Consider the following 17341-nt stretch of genomic DNA (forward strand, 5'->3'; position numbering starts at 1 on the left):
GGGGGGTTGCGAGGGGTGGGCAGACTGCGCTTCAGTGGGGCAGTGCCCCCCATCAGCCCCTATGGATCAGACCACATTGCCTTTCATTTAGGAAAGGAAAGGAAAAAAGGACAATGGAAATTGCATATTTGGAGTCTTTTGTTCAGAATACTATGTACAGTTCTGGTTGCCTCACCTCAAGGAGGATATTGTCAAGCTGGAAAAGCTTTGGGAAAGGGCAACCAAAATAAACAAAGGAATGGGGTGACTCCCTTGTGAGGAAAAGTTGCAGCCTATGAGACTTTACAGTTAGGAGAAAAGGCGAATAAAGAGGGGACGTGAGAGAAGCTTGGATAGAGAAAGGCTTTCCGCCCTCTCTCCACCTAGAACTTGTGCCTCCACCTAGAACTTGTGCCTCTCCAGTGAAGCTGAATGTTCACGATTCAGGACAGATGAAAGAGCCTATGGAACTCACTGCCACAGGAGGCAGTGGCGGCCATTAACTTGGATAGCTTTAAAAGAGGACTGGGCAGATTAATGGAGGTCGAGGCTATTGATGGCTATGCTTTCCCTCCCAGCGGGAGGCAGTAATGCTTCTGAATGCCAGCTGCCAGAAACTGCAGGAGGGCAGAGGGCTCTTTCGCTCAGGTCCTGTTTGCAGGCTTCCCACAGGCACCCAGTTGGCCACTGTGAGATCAGGATGCTGGACAAGATGGTCCATTGGCCTGATCCAGCAGGGCTCTTCTTAATAATAATAATAATAATAATTTTTATTTATACCACACCCTCCCCAGCCAAGGCCGGGCTCAGGGTGGCTAACAAGCAATAATAAAACAAGTTGAATGAATACAACTTAAAAACAAGAATAAATTACAACAATTAAAATATTGAAACATTAAAATATTAAAATGCAGCCTTAGATTCTTATATTATGGGCTTCATTAACTACAAACTGCAAAATTTGGGGTCCCCTTAATAAGCCTTATATTATGTGCAGGATGAGAAGAGGCTAGATTTATAGGGGGTAAATTTGAGGTTTGGAAGCACTCCTCAGCTAAATGGTAACATCTTTCTGCATCCCGATCTTTATCTCTTACCACTCTGCTATTTCCTTTCCTCTTCCTTCCTCTTCTTTGCTGGTGGCTGTTCCTCATTTTCTCCTGTGTATCGCTGGGTAGTGTGCGGTTTCCTTTGTGTTATTATTAACAACAAAACTCCCCTGGAAACATTCACAGTGTTAATAACCTCCGCCAGAGTGACAACTGGTTGTGAACTGCACCCCTTTCCCCAGTCTGCTGTAGAGATGAGTTCAGGGATGGGGCAATCCAGTCATGAACTCTTGTTTGGCAAGTTCTGAGTAGCGCAGTGTGATTCAAGATCTTTGGTTAAGAGCAGCCAGACAGTTGTGGAGAGGCCAACTCACAGTTTGGTGGCACAGCAATGAAATTGCTGGCACATTTGCAAAGCTAAGCAGGTTTCAAATTGGGCAAGGGACTGTGTGTTGAGATTTCTGCCTTGCAAGGTGTTGCAAGGGAGTCTTTTCCAACCCTACAATTCTAGGATGATTTCATCCAGAACCAAGCTTTGTTTGCAGAAAGTGCTAGAACACTCTCAATCTCATGAGTCATGTTTGAGACCCACATTGGGCAAAAAGATTCCTGCAGCACGGGGTGGTTCTAGATGACCCTCGTGGTCCCTTCCAACTCTACAACTCTATGTTTCTATGATCCCATTTATGGCCTGAAACTTTTATCAGAAGATCATCCTGCTGTGTCAAATGGGGCTTATGTGCAAGATATAGTCAGCTATGTGAGAGAATGCAGCCTTAACTTCCCTTGATGTGGAATTTACTGCAATGCGCTCTACGTGGGACTACCTTTCAAGGTGACCCAGAAACTACAACTAATCCAGAATGCAGCAACTAGACTGGTGACTGGGAGTGGCCACTGAGACCACATAACACCAGTCTTGAAAGACCTACATTCACTCCCAGTACGTTTCCGGGCACAATTCAAAGTGTTGGTGCTGACCTTTAAAGCCCTAAATGGCTTTGGCACAGTATATATACCTGAAGGAGCATCTCCACCCCCATCGTTCTGCCTGGACACTGAGGTCCAGCGCTGAGGGCCTTCTGGCGGTTCCCTTACTGTGAGAAGCGAAGTTACAGGGAGCCAGGTAGAGAGCCTTCTCGGTAGTGGTGCCCACCCTGTGGAACGCCGTCCCATCAGATGTCAAAGAAATAAACAACTAACCTTTAGAAGACATCTGAAGACAGCCCTGTTTAGGGAAGCTTTTAATATTTGATGAATTACTGTATTTTAATATTTTTCTGGAAGTTGCCTAGAGTGGCTGGGGAAACCTAGCCAGATGGGTGGGGTATAAATAAATTTATTATTGTATTATTATTATTAATAATAATAATAATTCACCCAGGACCCTAGAGAGTTGGCCCCTATGATCACCAGCTTTGCTTCAAAGCCTCCTTGAATGTTTCCGCTTGGCTGGAAAGTATCCTTGCACCCTGATAATGCCTCTTGCTTTGCCTGAACGGAGGATGGAGGTGTCTTTGCGCGTGCCCGCACAAATGAGCCTACAGTGGTACCTCGGGTTACATACACTTCAGGTTACATACGCACTAGGTTACACATTCCACTAAGCCAGAAATAGTGCTTCAGGTTAAGAACTTTGCTTCAGGATAAGAACAGAAATTGTCTCCAGCAGCGCAGCGGCATCAGGAGGCCCCATTAGCTAAAGTGGTGCTTCAGGTTAAGCACAGTTTCAGGTTAAGAACGGACCTCCGGAACAAATTAAGTACTTAACCCGAGGTACCACTGTACTGCCGAATGGCAAATTTTACATTCCTTGCTCCACCCACTTTTGCCTCTGGCCCCGCCCACTCCTAGCCTCCAGAGAAGGTTGCCCGGCAGGAAATGCAACAACGCTAATGCAAAAAGTTTGCTCTCCTCTGCTCTGGAGTTCCTTCTGCATGAGGATCCGCCCTTCCCCTTTGCTCCGAGAGAGTGCCTCATTCAAATGACTGGCTGTGGGAACTCATGAAAGCCGCATTGTGGGAGGTTACACAAGGATGGAGAGCGGGGCAGCTGTAAACAGGGGCTGTGCAAGAGTGCATGCCAAGGCAGAGAGTTCTTCCAGATGCCATCACTCTGATTCAGGGATCACGAGGCAACAAAACCCTCCTCTGTCTTGCACAGGATGTTCTCATTAAATGTAGGGATGAATCATAAAAGGGCCACTTCCGAACAGCCTAACCAGCTTCCCACTTTTACCCTGCTGCCTTATCTCCTCCTTTCTGCTGCAAAGGTGGGAGGCGGCAGTCTCCCGTATGAAGGGGCCCCTTGTCTTTGCCGCGGTCCAACCTGTCTGCAGAAGCGGAACATGATCCGAAGCCACGAAACAAAGCCGGCTTTGCTCAACAATACCTGAAAGCAGGCAGAGAAGCAAACTTGGCTCTCTCCTCCCGCCATCAGCAGGACATCGCTGCATATATATCATCCAAGGTGTCCTCCCTAGCGGTGTAATTTGGAAAGGTGCAGGCAAGGACAGACAAAAGAGGACTAAGGAAAGATGGGTGACTGTTGTTTTGGGTTTCTCTCAGTTTCTGTTCCATTCTTAAGTAAAGTTTGCTATGTTTCTCTCCCCCCCTCCCGGTTCTAAATGTTTTATTTTGATTTTGCAGCACAAACACGAACACACTAATAAAAATAAAAAGAAAGGTAAAAACAAAAAATAATATCAAAAGTAGATACAAACACTTATACTAAACAAATATTAAACGATGTGTATATACCATATACATATATACCATATACATATTCGGACGCAGGTGGCGCTGTGAGTTAAACCACAGAGCCTAGGACTTGCTGATCAGAAGGTCGGCGGTTTGAATCCCCGCGACGGGGTGAGCTCCCGTTGCTCGGTCCCTGCTCCTGCCAACCTAGCAGTTCAAAAGCACGTCAAAGTGCAAGTAGATAAATAGGTACCGCTCTGGCGGGAAGGTAAACGGTGTTTCCGTGCACTGCTCTGGTTCGCCAGAAGCAGCTTTGTCATGACCCGGAAGCTGTACGCCGGCTCCCTTGGCCAATAAAGCGAGATGAGCGTCGCAACCCCAGAGTCGGTCACGACTGGACCTAATGGTCAGGGGTCCCTTTACCTTTTATATACCATATTTCAATTCTTCTTTTCTTCCAACTGGCTTCCTTCATCCTCAGCGCAGTTCTGCTTTCATCTTTAGTAAAAAGTTTGCTATGTTTCTTTCTTTTTAAGCACTCACCAGAATTTGTCAGTGATTGATTGATACTTTAATTTATATACCACTTAATGTACACATTTGTATGCTATTTTGTCAAATATACCCATTTTTCAAACCACATTTTTAATAAAAATGAACGAATGAATAATATGCCCCTTAATGTCAAAATAGGCACCTTTGCACAAAACTGATCCCCCCCCCTTTTTAAATGAAAAATGCATTTTTGTGCACACTTTCCCCAGATGCACACATTTCTGTACAATGTTTCTGGTTGGATAACTGCTCCAGAGAAGTGCTAGTTTCAAAGTGCCGCTGCCTTTGGGTTCCTGCATTGTTTCAGGAAGTGCACATTTGGCAGGTTCCCATTAAAACATGATTCGAATTAAATCGACCACCCCAACCCTAGACCACAGTCTTCTGCTGAGCTGAATGACCAACAGAGGCTAGCCTCTGTCTCCTGAACAAAACAATTCTGGAGGTGGATAAGAAGTGATAATAATAATTAATAATTTGGAGCACGCACAATGTATGGATGGAAAAAATGCCAGAGAGACTTCCCTTTGCCAAATTCAGCTGCAGTTCTTACAATGCATCTGCCTCGCTCCCTAGGAAGGCAAGAGCCTCTGCTGCTTCAGACCATCTAGTCAAGCTGCAGGGATGAACAGATCAGTTCATCAATTTCTCGTCAATTTCCCATGTGTTATGAATGAAGTCTGTTCCATCCCATTCCTGCATTAAAGCACATTTAACAATGCATATGAAAACCATATTTTGGATACATTTTCTCATCAAATGCATATTTCAAAACATATTTTCTTTAAAGACATGCATTTCTAATTTTGCTTTAACTCTCAAAACATGCATTTGTTAATTTTTTTCAAGTCAATGACTTCACACTGCAAGACTCGGAGACGTGCAAAATCTAAAGGGCAAGTACATCCCAAACCGCACGTTAGTCTGGCGGGTGCTGAGCAAGTCAGTTGACATGGAAACTCTCAAAGAGCAGATTTCTCAAGCTCCTCAGGTTCAGCATCCTGCTGTGGCTGGTTAGATGTTCCTGGGCCTGGGGAATCCCAGAAGTAGGGCAGGAAAGCAATGGCAACTTTTATGTAAAATATCTGCTTTGTGTTTTTTGTACCAAAATGGCATCATAAAAACCCAGAGGAGTGCATAATCCGATAGGAAACTGTGTTCTTGTCCACAAATAACCTTGATAGTGTTGAATGGGGTCAATCCACTGATAAAAGGGAACCATGCAAATTCTGCTTTCATCCCTACGATAACAAACGAAATCCTGGCCTGTCTCCCAGGGTTATTTTAATAATAATAATAATAAGTTTCCCCACCACTCTGGGCGGCTTCCAATCAAGTATTAAAAAGAATACAGCATTAAATATTAAAAACTTCCCTAAACAGGGCTGCCTTCAGATGTCTTTTAAAGAGAAGATAGCTGCTTATTTCCTTCACATCTGGTGGGAGGGTGTTCCACAGGGCGGGTGCCACTACCAGGAAGGCCCTCTGTCTGGTTCCCTGTAACCTCACTTCTCACAATGAGGGAACCGCCAGAAGGCCCTCGGCGCTGGATCTCACTGTCCGGGCTGAACGATTGGGGTGGAGACGCTCCTTCAGGTATACAGGACCAAGGCAGTTCATGATGTAAATGAACTGTTTTGGAACAACACTCAGGGAACATAGGAATCTGCCTTATATTGTCAGACCAATGGTTCCTCTAGCTCAGTATGGGATGCATCGATGGGCAGCAGCTCCTCAAGATTTCAGACAGTGTACATTCCTAGCCCTATTCCAGAAATGCCAGCGCTTGAACCTGGGACCTTCTGCATCCATAGCAGATATCCTACCACAGAGCTATGGCCCATCTACTCTAGATGCTTTGGATCATTGCTCATATTTTGCCACCAGCAACACAAAACACTTTGTATTAAGTCACATTATATTGTATTGCTTTTGCTGGCTTTTACATTGTTCTGTAGTTTTGTTTGGTCCAGAATTACTTCCCTTTGCTGTTTGGGCATTTAAATCCATGCATGCCAACGTTGAATTAGATCCCACTGAGTTTTGTTGGATTTACTTCTCGATAAACTCATGCACCCAACACTTTAAGATGGTTTTGTTTTTGTTTTTGCCAGCATTCATCAACGTATGCATGTTCATCATTTAAACTCCACCCCTGAAGAATATTTATGGGCATCACTGATTACGTCAAGATCGCTTTGTTGTTAAATGGTTTGCTACAAGGCATATAGACAAATGGGGACTAGGAACATGGCTTTTTGCTCTGAATGAAGCCAAAAGTGGTCAGGGCATCAAACGCTACACCCAATACCAAGCTGGTCATTTGCACAATCTCAGAGGAATATCAGCCCTTTAAGACTGATGATTAATCTCTCCCTCCCTCTCATTTTCCTAGCTGACATTCTGGACATAATATCCTTTTCCTCAACATGTTCCAGAGCTCGTACAGGGCTGCATGTGTGGAATGGATCTCTAGAGCCTTATATTAATTCTGGCTGTGTGCAGACAGAAAGATAATATTTCTACGTGTACCATCTGCTTACCACCATCTGCCCCACTAGACTTCTTTCCCCTCACCCGATGTGCTGAGTCCACAGAGCAATGCAGATCTCTGGTGAGACACCTGTAGATGCTCAGGCGAGAACAGGAAGCGCTTTTCCACCATGCTGAGTATCTCACAAAAGCAGCCACTGCCGCTAGAGGGAAGAAAGAGCATCCTCCACATTTTTAGGACTGATATTTGAACTAGTCTTTCCCAATGTGGCACCCTCAAGATACTGGATTCCACGAGTTCCAGCCAGGATGGCCAATGGTCAACTGTGGGGAAAAGCTGTCCATGTGTAGAGAATCTGTCCATGGAGTTTTGCTAGCAAGTCTATGGACGTCCCTATTTTCATTGGAGAAATGTTCGTGGGTATGGAGTTATGTGACCCCCAAGCCAAGGGGATAAGTAACTATACAGCCTTTAGAAGACACCTGAAGACAGCCCTGTATAGGGAAGGTTTTTTGTTTTTTAAAAAAGTTTAATGTTTTGTTGTGTTTTCATATGTGTTGGAAACCCACCAAAGTGGCTGGGGCAATCCAGTCAGATGTGCAGCATATTATTAAGTATTATTATTATTGAATAGGACACCCCTATTTTCATTGGAGAAATGCTGGAGGGTATGAAAAATGTTACTAGATGCTCCCAGGCAAGGTCACTTTGTGGGATCAACTCATACATGCAGATGCTATCAAAACTCTCCTCAATCAGATTTCTTCCCAAGGTTTTGGACTCCCAGATTGCCTGGGATCTGCTTGGGAAGTGGAACCAAAACACACAGGGGGATTCTTCACTAGTTCATTTTCTATTTCCAGGTCTCTTCCCTGTCCCCGCCCACACCGTGGTGCAATTTCCATTTACTGCAACTTCAAAATTCCCTGCTTCCTCATTCTAAGCACTTGACCTGACAGAACTTATGTTAGCGTGCGGGTAAGGTGGGAAAGTTCTGCATCATGGCTTGTTTACGTATGCACATATATCACTGCCCAGCAATGATATTCCGAGTGTCTCTAGCAATAGAGACACAGGCCACAAGATGTCAGCATAACAGCACTCAAAACTGCTCCCAAGGGCCATTTGCTTAAAAAAACCACACAAGACAAATTAAATGCTTTCATCACCCAAATAAATCGCTTTAATAATCACAGTGCCTGCGGACCAGCACTTAGAGAATTAGTATAACCCACTATGCAAAACACAACCTTAGATTTGATACAGAGTCTGCAGGTTTGGGGATAACACAGAACTCTTTAGATTTTTTAGGGGGGAGCGGCTCAGTTCAATCACAGAAAGAACAACAACTAACACAGATTGGTTCAGGAGAGCCTTCACTAACCTTGGCCCTCCAGAGTGCCCTCACTGCAACAATTACCAGCCCCAGGCTGCTGGTGCAGAGTCATCTAAATCGGGCAGTTTCACATCAAGCTCCTTAGCTTAGCCCCAGCATGGGTCAAGAGCATACTGCGACTCCCTGAGATTTGTTGCAGGTCAGGGGCCAAGCGGAGGTAAGGAAGGAGCAACTAGGAGAAGGAAAATTCATATTCGAAACACAGAAAAAGGCAACTCTGCCAATGCACCCAGACGGATCCCCAGACTGGGATTCCTTGTTGACCAGACAATTACCTTCCCATCCATCATGCTAATTATACCAATTAAGAGATGGTGACAGGCCAGGCAGGACTTATCATGGGGGACTTTTAGAACCGAAGGCTGACATCCAATTTGGAAGCCGGAGAGGCTGGCAAGGGGATGATGGATATGCTGCGACTATCCTCGCAGTTGGGGGTGGAGGGCGGTAGATGGAACTCAAAATATGAGTTTTTCTTTTAGTTGGAACTAGGGATGGGGAGAAATGTGGCTCAGTTTGCACTTTTAAATTTATTTATTTTTTTGCAATGCAGTTCTGTGGCCAAGTACTGTATCCAAAAACTGCATATGCTGGGACGAAGTGTCCATGAAAATATATCTAATAGTGAAGAGCGTATCAAAAATTGCAATATGTTAGGGAGCACTGTCTTCTTTTTTTTTGGGGGGGGAAGAGAAAGTGTAATAGACAAACATGCATACAGACATTTGTGCATACAATACAGTCACAGCTTAAATGTGATTCACTTGCACAATTTCAACCTTGCATGGTTGAAAACTGGCTGGTGGGAATCCCACAAATTAATGGCTTGCAAGGTGAAGAGCTCACCGCCTTGCTTACAGGACTCTAGAGGCTCTTGCATTCGTAAGATCTTGGACAGCCGTGCAAAAGCTCATGAGAGCCTCTCGGACCCCCTGCAAGAGCACCCCAGAGTCCGGTAAGTAGGTGGAGAGCTCTTCGCCTTGCTTGGAAGGTTATATGCATTTTTGCTTATATACTCCATTTCCTGAATGTAACCCCGGTGCAAAATGTGATTGTACTGCATCAGAGGAAATTCACACTAAGCTACAGATGAAATCTCACGAGGCCTTCCCCCGCTTTGTTTCTAAATTGCAAACTGAAGTGGACATGTGGAGAAGTGAATGTGAGATTGAAAAAACAAGGAACATAAATTGATAGACATGTCCATCCTTAATACTGCAACCCAGCCTTCAGCTCTAGCTAAACCAAGCATTATCCATACAGAATCTGTGGGATAAATCAGCCCGTATAACCAACATGCTTAACTCTAATTATGTAATGCACAAAGGGGTTAAGACCATAAAGTAAGCTCTCCTGCCAGGCTTAGCTAGGTCACAACCCCTCACCTTGGGAGGAAGGAATATCAAATACCTTTTCTTTCCCTACTATGTGAACTGACCAGTGAGGATGTTGAAGCTGAATGCTCCAAGCATAGACCACATGCCATCTTTGTGTTTCTGTACAGTGGTACCTCGGGTTAAGTACTTAATTCGTTCCAGAGGTCCATTCTTAACCTGAAACTGTTCTTAACCTGAAGCACCACTTTAGCTAATGGGGCCTCCTGATGCCGCTGCGCTGCTGGAGACAATTTCTGTTCTCATCCTGAAGCAAAGTTCTTAACCTGAGGTAATATTTCTGGGTTAGCGGAGTCTGTAACCTGAAGCGTATGTAACCCAAGGTACCACTGTACAAATAACATAGAAACATTTACCACTTTTTGAAACTAAGCTGTACTTTTCTTGCTACTGTATGGAATAGCACATGAACCTGACCTTTGAAGAGTTTGTAAGTAAACCATTTTCCACTTACCAAATGTGTGGCCTCTTTCTATGCTAGGGAAAGTGGGAAACTTTGGAGGAAACTTAGAAGGGGATGTTTTAAAGCCTATATTTCCATGTTTTACTTTGTTGCAAATTTTGTGATTCTAAATTTCTACTGGGGATCTCTGACCAAAGAGTACTTGACCCAAATGTGGATCTAGGCACCCAAGGAATTCTCTTTTTATTCTTTAACCAAAAAAATACTAAAATACCAACACAATGTTTGGCTTGAACTCAGGCGTAAGGGGCTTGTTCAGGAGGGCTGAGCCTCTGGGTCTGCTTTGCAGGACTTGGTGATCGATTCCAGAGCTCTGAGCTACCAGTAACTACTAGTGTGACTACTGAGAGGCCAAAGGTTCCCTGCTTCTACTAGTAGGCCAATTGAGGTTCATAATAAAAATATTAAGTTAATTTTGTTCATTATTTATTTAATTTATTAGTCACTTTTGCTTTCCAGGGCAACATAACGTGAGTTATACCCCCCCCCCCAAATACATTAAAAACATCCAGCCTACATTAACAGATTAGTGGACACAACAAGGATATGAAAACTTGGGGGAATGTCCCTGGAAGAGCCTCTACTTTTTGAATAAAGCTGTGCAAGAACCGACAATTACCTTGCAATAATAATAATAATAATAATAATAATAATAATAATAATAATAATTTATTATTTGTACCCTGCCCATCTGGCTGGGTTTCCCCAGCCACTCTGGGTGGCTTCCACAAAGGCCAAAATTACACTAAGATGTCACACATTAAAAACTTCCCTGAACTTCTTGCAACACAAGAGTATGACGGAGGAGGCCTGCATGGATATGCACCGCATCAAAATTCAGATTGCAGCAATGTTCAGGGTTACAGCAAATTACAAGTTATTCCAGTTGGAGCTGCTAGCAAAGAATCTGGATGATGCCAAAGCATTAAAAGACACAGCAATACGGAGGGATATAGCAGCGATCAATTGCTCTTCAGTTTTCTCCGTGAAATCAAACGTGGAATGTGAGCATTGTCTGGCTCAGCTCGGAGACCCTGTACCAACTCCATCTTGTCTCCATTCAGCTTCAACCTGTGTGACCTCATTCCTTCACCCAGGCAGGGGCGAAACTAGGCTTTATTTCATCCTGGTCAAAGACCCAGTTTGGCACCACCCATGCCCATTTGTGTACACACACAGGCTGAACGACTGAATGGCTGGAGGCTTCACTTGGGGCAAAACCCCCGGCTAGCTCCCCTGTAGCTACAACTCTGCACCCAGGGCTTTCAGATATTTGTTTAGGATCAAGGCAGCCACACCTAAGTGCTTCAAATCTGGAGGTGACATAGGCAGCCACTCCTCATCTTGCCTGGTCCCACTGTTGTTTGAACCTACACAGAAAATTATCCTGACAATGTCCCATGACACAAAACTAACAAACAGCATCACTGGGCCATCATGTCATCAGCCAACTCTGCTGCATTCTCACATCCCACCCATTATATTTACACTGAAATGTTCTCTCCCCTTGATACCATTTTTAAAGTGCATTTTCACCCTTAGTAACTGATGGAGAATTGGGGGTCGGGGTGTGTGTGTGTGGGGGGGGGGAGAAACAACAAAGAATATTTTTTTCAGTCTCTGCCCATCACTTTTTTTTTTTTTTTTTTACTTTCTGGCGAGGGGAAAGGTTGCCTAAAAGCTGGCACTGATTTCAGGTTGAGATGGGCAAGATCTTTCTCGCACAAAGCACCGAAGCTCTCCCATTTTCCTCGCTGTGAAAATTATTGTCCACATAAACCTCACTGGAGGATGTGATATAACCCCCTGAGTGGGAGAAGAGCAGGAGAATAAAGAGAAACTATATTTATCTCTCTAGAACAGGAGAAGAGACAGGGCTGTTTGCCAGAACTGCACTCTTGAGAAGGACAGGGTCACACCCGAGGGGTAGAGAATCCCCCTTGCATTGAGAAGGATCCCTGGCATCTCCAGTTTGGACAGGAAATGTCCCTTGTCTGAAAACCTCAGAGAGCTTCTGCCAGCCAGGGCAGACATTACTGAATTAGATGGCCTGACTGCCATGTAGGGCATCTTCCTGTGCATTCGCTATTTTTAATAGAGGGTAATGGTGGACACAGTAATCAGAGGGCAAGCATGCCTTTTCCTCTTGATCTTGAAAAGTCATTTCAGCAAAGGAAGGTTGTGGACAGGCAACAGGCCTGACAACAAGCGATCCTCTGCAACCAGGTATGTTCTACTCACGAGTAGATCTATTGCAATTAATGGATATGACTAGATCCATTGAGTAGGGACGCAGGTGGCACTGTGGGTTAAACCACAAAGCCTACAACTTGCCAATCAGAAGGTCGACAGTTCGAATCCCCCCGACGGGGTGAACTCCCTTTGCTCGGTCCCTGCTCCTGCCAACCTAGCAGTTCGAAAGCACGTCAAGTGCAAGTAGATAAATAGGTACCACTCCGGTGGGAAGGTAAACAGCGTTTTCGTGTGCCGCTCTGGTTCGCCAGAAGCAGCTTAGTCATGCTGGCCACACGACCCGGAAGCTGTACGCTGGCTCCCTCGGCTAATAAAGCAAGATGAGCGCCGCAACCCCAGAGTCAGTCACGACTGGACCTAATGGTCAGGGGTCCTTTTACCCTTTACCTTTACCTAGATCCGTTGAGTACACTGGGGTCTACTCTGAGTGAAACTTAGTTGAATGCCACCCAAAATGTTGCCAGGGCCGGCCCACCCATGAGCCAAGGTGAGGTGACCACCTTAGGTGGCAAGATGCACAAGGGCGGCTGATCTGGCTTCTGAGGAATGCATTGCCTGCTGTCATGAACTGGCAGGGCAACAGGAAAGAAGGATGTAGCCGGGACAGGGAAACACGGGGCAAGCAGGGGATGGGGGAGGAAGTACTCACAGGATGGTGAAGGGTCAACACACAGTAACCAAGGCAGCAGGACTCATCACCCCTCTCTCCACGAACAGGGCAGGATCTGAGGTGTAGGGAGCAGGGGAAGGGATGCTTTAGGAGGCTGAGGCAAGCAAAGTCCCACAGCCCAGCTCCATAGCTGGCCAGGTGGGGCTCGCTAGCTCTGGGAGGAGGGGTGGGATTCCTCAGCTGGAGTAGGTTTGGAACAGATGAAGGTCACCTGCCTCATCAAGCCCAGCTGCTGCAATCAGCAGGCCAAGTACCCAAGGGAAGCAGAGCTGAGGGGCTGTGTTTGCTCAACTGCCCCTGTTGATGGACTTCAGCTTGGATGCTCCCGGATCCCTGTGGGACTGTGCTTCCCTTTGGACACATGGATTGACTCCAGACTGGGGACTTGATATACTGATTTGCCACCAGGTATGCCAGGGGACACAGGTGGCACTGTGGGTTAAACCACAGAGCCTAGGACTTGCCAATCAGAAGGCCGGTGGTTCGAATCCCTGCAATGGGGTGAGCTCCCATTGCTCGGTCCCTGCTCCTGCCAACCTAGCAGTTTGAAAGCATGTCAAAGTGCAAGTAGATAAATAAGTACCGCTCCGGCAGGAAGGTAAACGGTGTTTCCATGCGCTGCTCTGGTTCACCAGAAGTGGTTTAGTCATGCTGGCCACATGACCTGGAAGCTGTCTGTGGACAAACACTGGCTCCCTCGGCCAATAAAGCGAGATGAGCGCCACAACCCCAGAGTCAATCACAACTGGACTTAATGGTCAGGGGTCCCTTTACCTTTTTATGCCAGGGGTTTGGGGCACCTCCTGCTATGGCGACAGTGATATCTGCAGTGTGCTCTTTGGAGGCCTAAACTGGACCCTCCAAGTGTCCTTATTTTCCAAGGACAGTCCAGCATTTACAGAACCTGTCCCAGTTTCTGATTTGATCCCAGAATGTCCTGCTTTTCCTTCGGACGTCCCTGTTTTCATCAGAGAAATGCTGGAGGGTATGCCCCACCCCCGGCCTTTGATTCCCACACCATCTATTGGATAGGGTTGATTTGATTTCACCCCTTGTGTCTGATATAGATCTCCACTACCCCCCCTTCTTCCTTGGTTGGGGAGGCAGCACTGCTTTGTGGTTCATCTCAGGTGACAAAATGTTTTGTCGGCCCTGAATGTTGCAGTGTAGCCCTGACCTGTGTGTGTTCCCTCAGCCTGTGTTGGAGGATTGTTAACAACGGGTGTTAGCATAAAAGGCAGGAGTCTCAACTCTAATCTGGGTGTTACTACATTAGCATGCAACTCATTTGGGCAGGTTTTTCTGCAGTTTCATGCTAAGGCCATGTTTTCTGTGCACTTTTCCCTGTTACATGGATACATATTTGCTGGAGTAGAGTTCAGTTCTCGTTGCTTGTATTGTTCTGTGCCTGTGTTTTCCCATCCTTCTCTTTCATGTTGCCTTTGGCTTGCACCGTATCCTGAGTCAGTCTTTTCATGAAATGGTCTTTAGTTAGGACATAGAAGGGGTTTTTAATGCGGTGATTTTGAGTTGCATTTCTTGCCTTTGGACATGAGATGGCATTAGATCCCGCTGATACCTTCTTACATGCCTAACCTTAGGGCCGCCACTCTATTGGAGGAAGCATAGTTGATTAAATCATGAGTCTTTGCTGGTTGATTGATTAAATCTACATACATTTGCACCTGAGGAAAGGAGGATACTTCTAAAATCCCCACAGGCATTGTTTCATCAGGCAGAGGAACAGCCATTGCAAACAAGCATCAACAGAAGGGGGTGCCCTCATCACACACCCCAAAAATGGAATGGGAGGCAGCAAGGTGCAGTGGTTAGAGTACTGGACCAGGAACAGGAAGGCCCGGGTTCAAATTCTCGTAACTCAGACATGAAATTGACTTGGTGATGTCGTGTCTGTTGCTGTGCTGAAGCCAAATGTACCTCACAGGGTCGTTATGAGGAGGTATGCTTGCCATATTTCAAGAAGTAAAAATCCGGACACAACTTTTGGGAAAGTTGAGCTTTTTTGGGGAAAGTTTCAGAAAAGTGGACATTTTGCTGATTCCCCCAAATTTCCCTCAGACGCTAAGTTCATCATTGGAATCCCAGACATGTCTGGAAAAATCCAGACATATGGCAGCCATAGAGGAGGAAAATGGGGAAGGGAGAACCACACACAAGGCCTTGAGCTCTTTTGAGGAAAGGTGGGATCAAAATGTAATAAAAAACGCAAGTTTCCTGGAGCTGCAGAAGCAACTGGATGCATTGCTCTGTAGCACAAGCAAAGCAGCACTTGTCTGCTTAAGGCAGAAGTTTTCAACCAGCTCCCTTGACCAACTCCATTCTTTCTGCGGCACCCCTGTGGGGCTCAGGAGCCCAGTTATGTCACCCCTTGCCTGCCGAGCTGGCAGCCTCTCACCCTTTTTCGAACACCCTCCCTTGTGGAGTGTTCCCTCAGCCTCCTCCCCTCTTCGTGGGAGTCCCCTGGGCAGCTGCTGCTGCTGCCGTCCCTGGTCTCTGAGCTGCCCCTCCACCCTGCCCTAAAGAGAGGTGCTTCCCAGAGGCACCATTCAGCTGCAAGGCTTATAGCCCGGGCTGCTGCAACAAACAGCCACCCAAGTCTTTGGGAGGCAGAGATGGGAGAGGGCATCAGATGAGGGAGAGAAGGAAAGAGGGACAGAGGCCAGTGTTGCCCGCGACACCCCTGACCATCATTCAAGGCACCCCAGGGTGCCACGGCACACCGGCTGAAAACCACTGGCTTAAGGGGTTACCCAATGCTCATCTGACAAATTCTGGTTTGGAAGATGTCTCTTCAATACAGGGCACTCATCAAACTGACTTAAAAGAGCTTGTGCATCTCAAAAGCGTGTCTGTCCTTCTGCATGGTTCTCCGTCCGTAGAAAAGCCCCGTTATATCCCCTGCTAGAATGAGGACAACCCTCATCTCAGCTATGGAACCTAGTTCTCAAATTTCTGCTTTCCAACTCCCTGTGAAACTTGGATTAGTGGAATCTGGGTTTATTATTATTCTCCCCAAGGAGCAGCCTTAGCTCAGTGGTAGATCACGTGATACTGTCTGTGCATGCGGACCAGTCCTGGGTTTAATCTCATGCCGGGCTGAAAGCTGCTCTCCAGTTTCTCATATGTTTCTTCCTAACCACCCCCTGCCCCGCCCCGCCCCTACCGGGCCACAGTAAAAGAGGCTTGTGATTTTCTGCCTCATTCCTAGGATGCTTTAGAATGTCATCGAAAGTCATAAGAAGAGCCTACTGGATCAGGCCAAGGCCCACCTAGTCCAGCGTCCTGTTCTCATAGTGGCCAACCAGATGCCCCAGTGGGAAACCTGCAAGCAGGATCTGGGCAGGGACACGATCCCCTGCAACTGGCATTCAAAGGCGGTAATGCCTCTGACAACGGAGGTGGAATGTAGCCATTGTGGCTAGTAGCCATTGACTGCCTCCTCCCTCCATGAATTTGTCTAACCCTCTTTCAGAGCCAGCTTGGCTCATGACCTCTTATGAGTGTGAATTGCACTGTTTATGTTCTGTGAGAACAAGTACTTTTTATTTAGCTGGCCTGAATGTTCCAACATTCAGATTCACATCATCATCATCATCATAACAATTTATTATTTGTACCCTGCCCATCTGGCTGGGTTTCCCCAGCCACTCTGGGCGGCTTCCAACAAAGATTAAAAATACATCAAAATGTCCAGTACTTCTCCCAGCAACTCTGAAATGGGTTGGTTTATTCCATATTTTGTCTGCTCCCTCTCCTGAAAGGGCAGAGGGAATGGAAGCCTGGTTCCTGACCTTGCCTCATCAGCAGCAACAAGGCTCTCGTATTCTTAGAACAGACCTTAAAAATAATAATACGCTATTGATCTTGCATGGTACCCTGTGTTAGTTCTATTCCGAGGAGACCCGTTGAAGTTAACGGGCATGTCTCGCTTTCATCCAGTAATTTCAATGGGTCCACACTGAGTAGGGCTTAATTGGCTCCACTTCATTCTTATTCATTCTTTGCTCTAAGATACGGTTCCCATAATTTAGAAGAGCAAAAAAGAGGACACGTTTCCCAACTTCTAAGTATGGATCACTTTGACGACACTCATTTTAAATACCCCTAACTATACGTAAGCGGACGCGGGTGGCACTGTGGGTTAAACCACAGAGCCTAGGGCTTGCCGATCAGAAGGTTGGCAGTTTGAATCCCCATGACGGGGTGAGCTCCCGTTGTTTGGTCCCAGCTCCTGCCCACCTAGCAGTTCAAAAGCACGTCAAATGCAAGTAGATAAATAGGTACCGCTCTGGCGGGAAGGTAAACGGCGTTTCCGTGCACTGCTCTGGTTCGCCAGAAGTGGCTTATTCATGCTGGCCACATGACCCG

Source organism: Podarcis pityusensis, assembly GCF_964106645.2.
Source record: "Podarcis pityusensis genome assembly, chromosome: 8".
Taxonomy (NCBI): Eukaryota; Metazoa; Chordata; class Lepidosauria; order Squamata; family Lacertidae; genus Podarcis; species Podarcis pityusensis.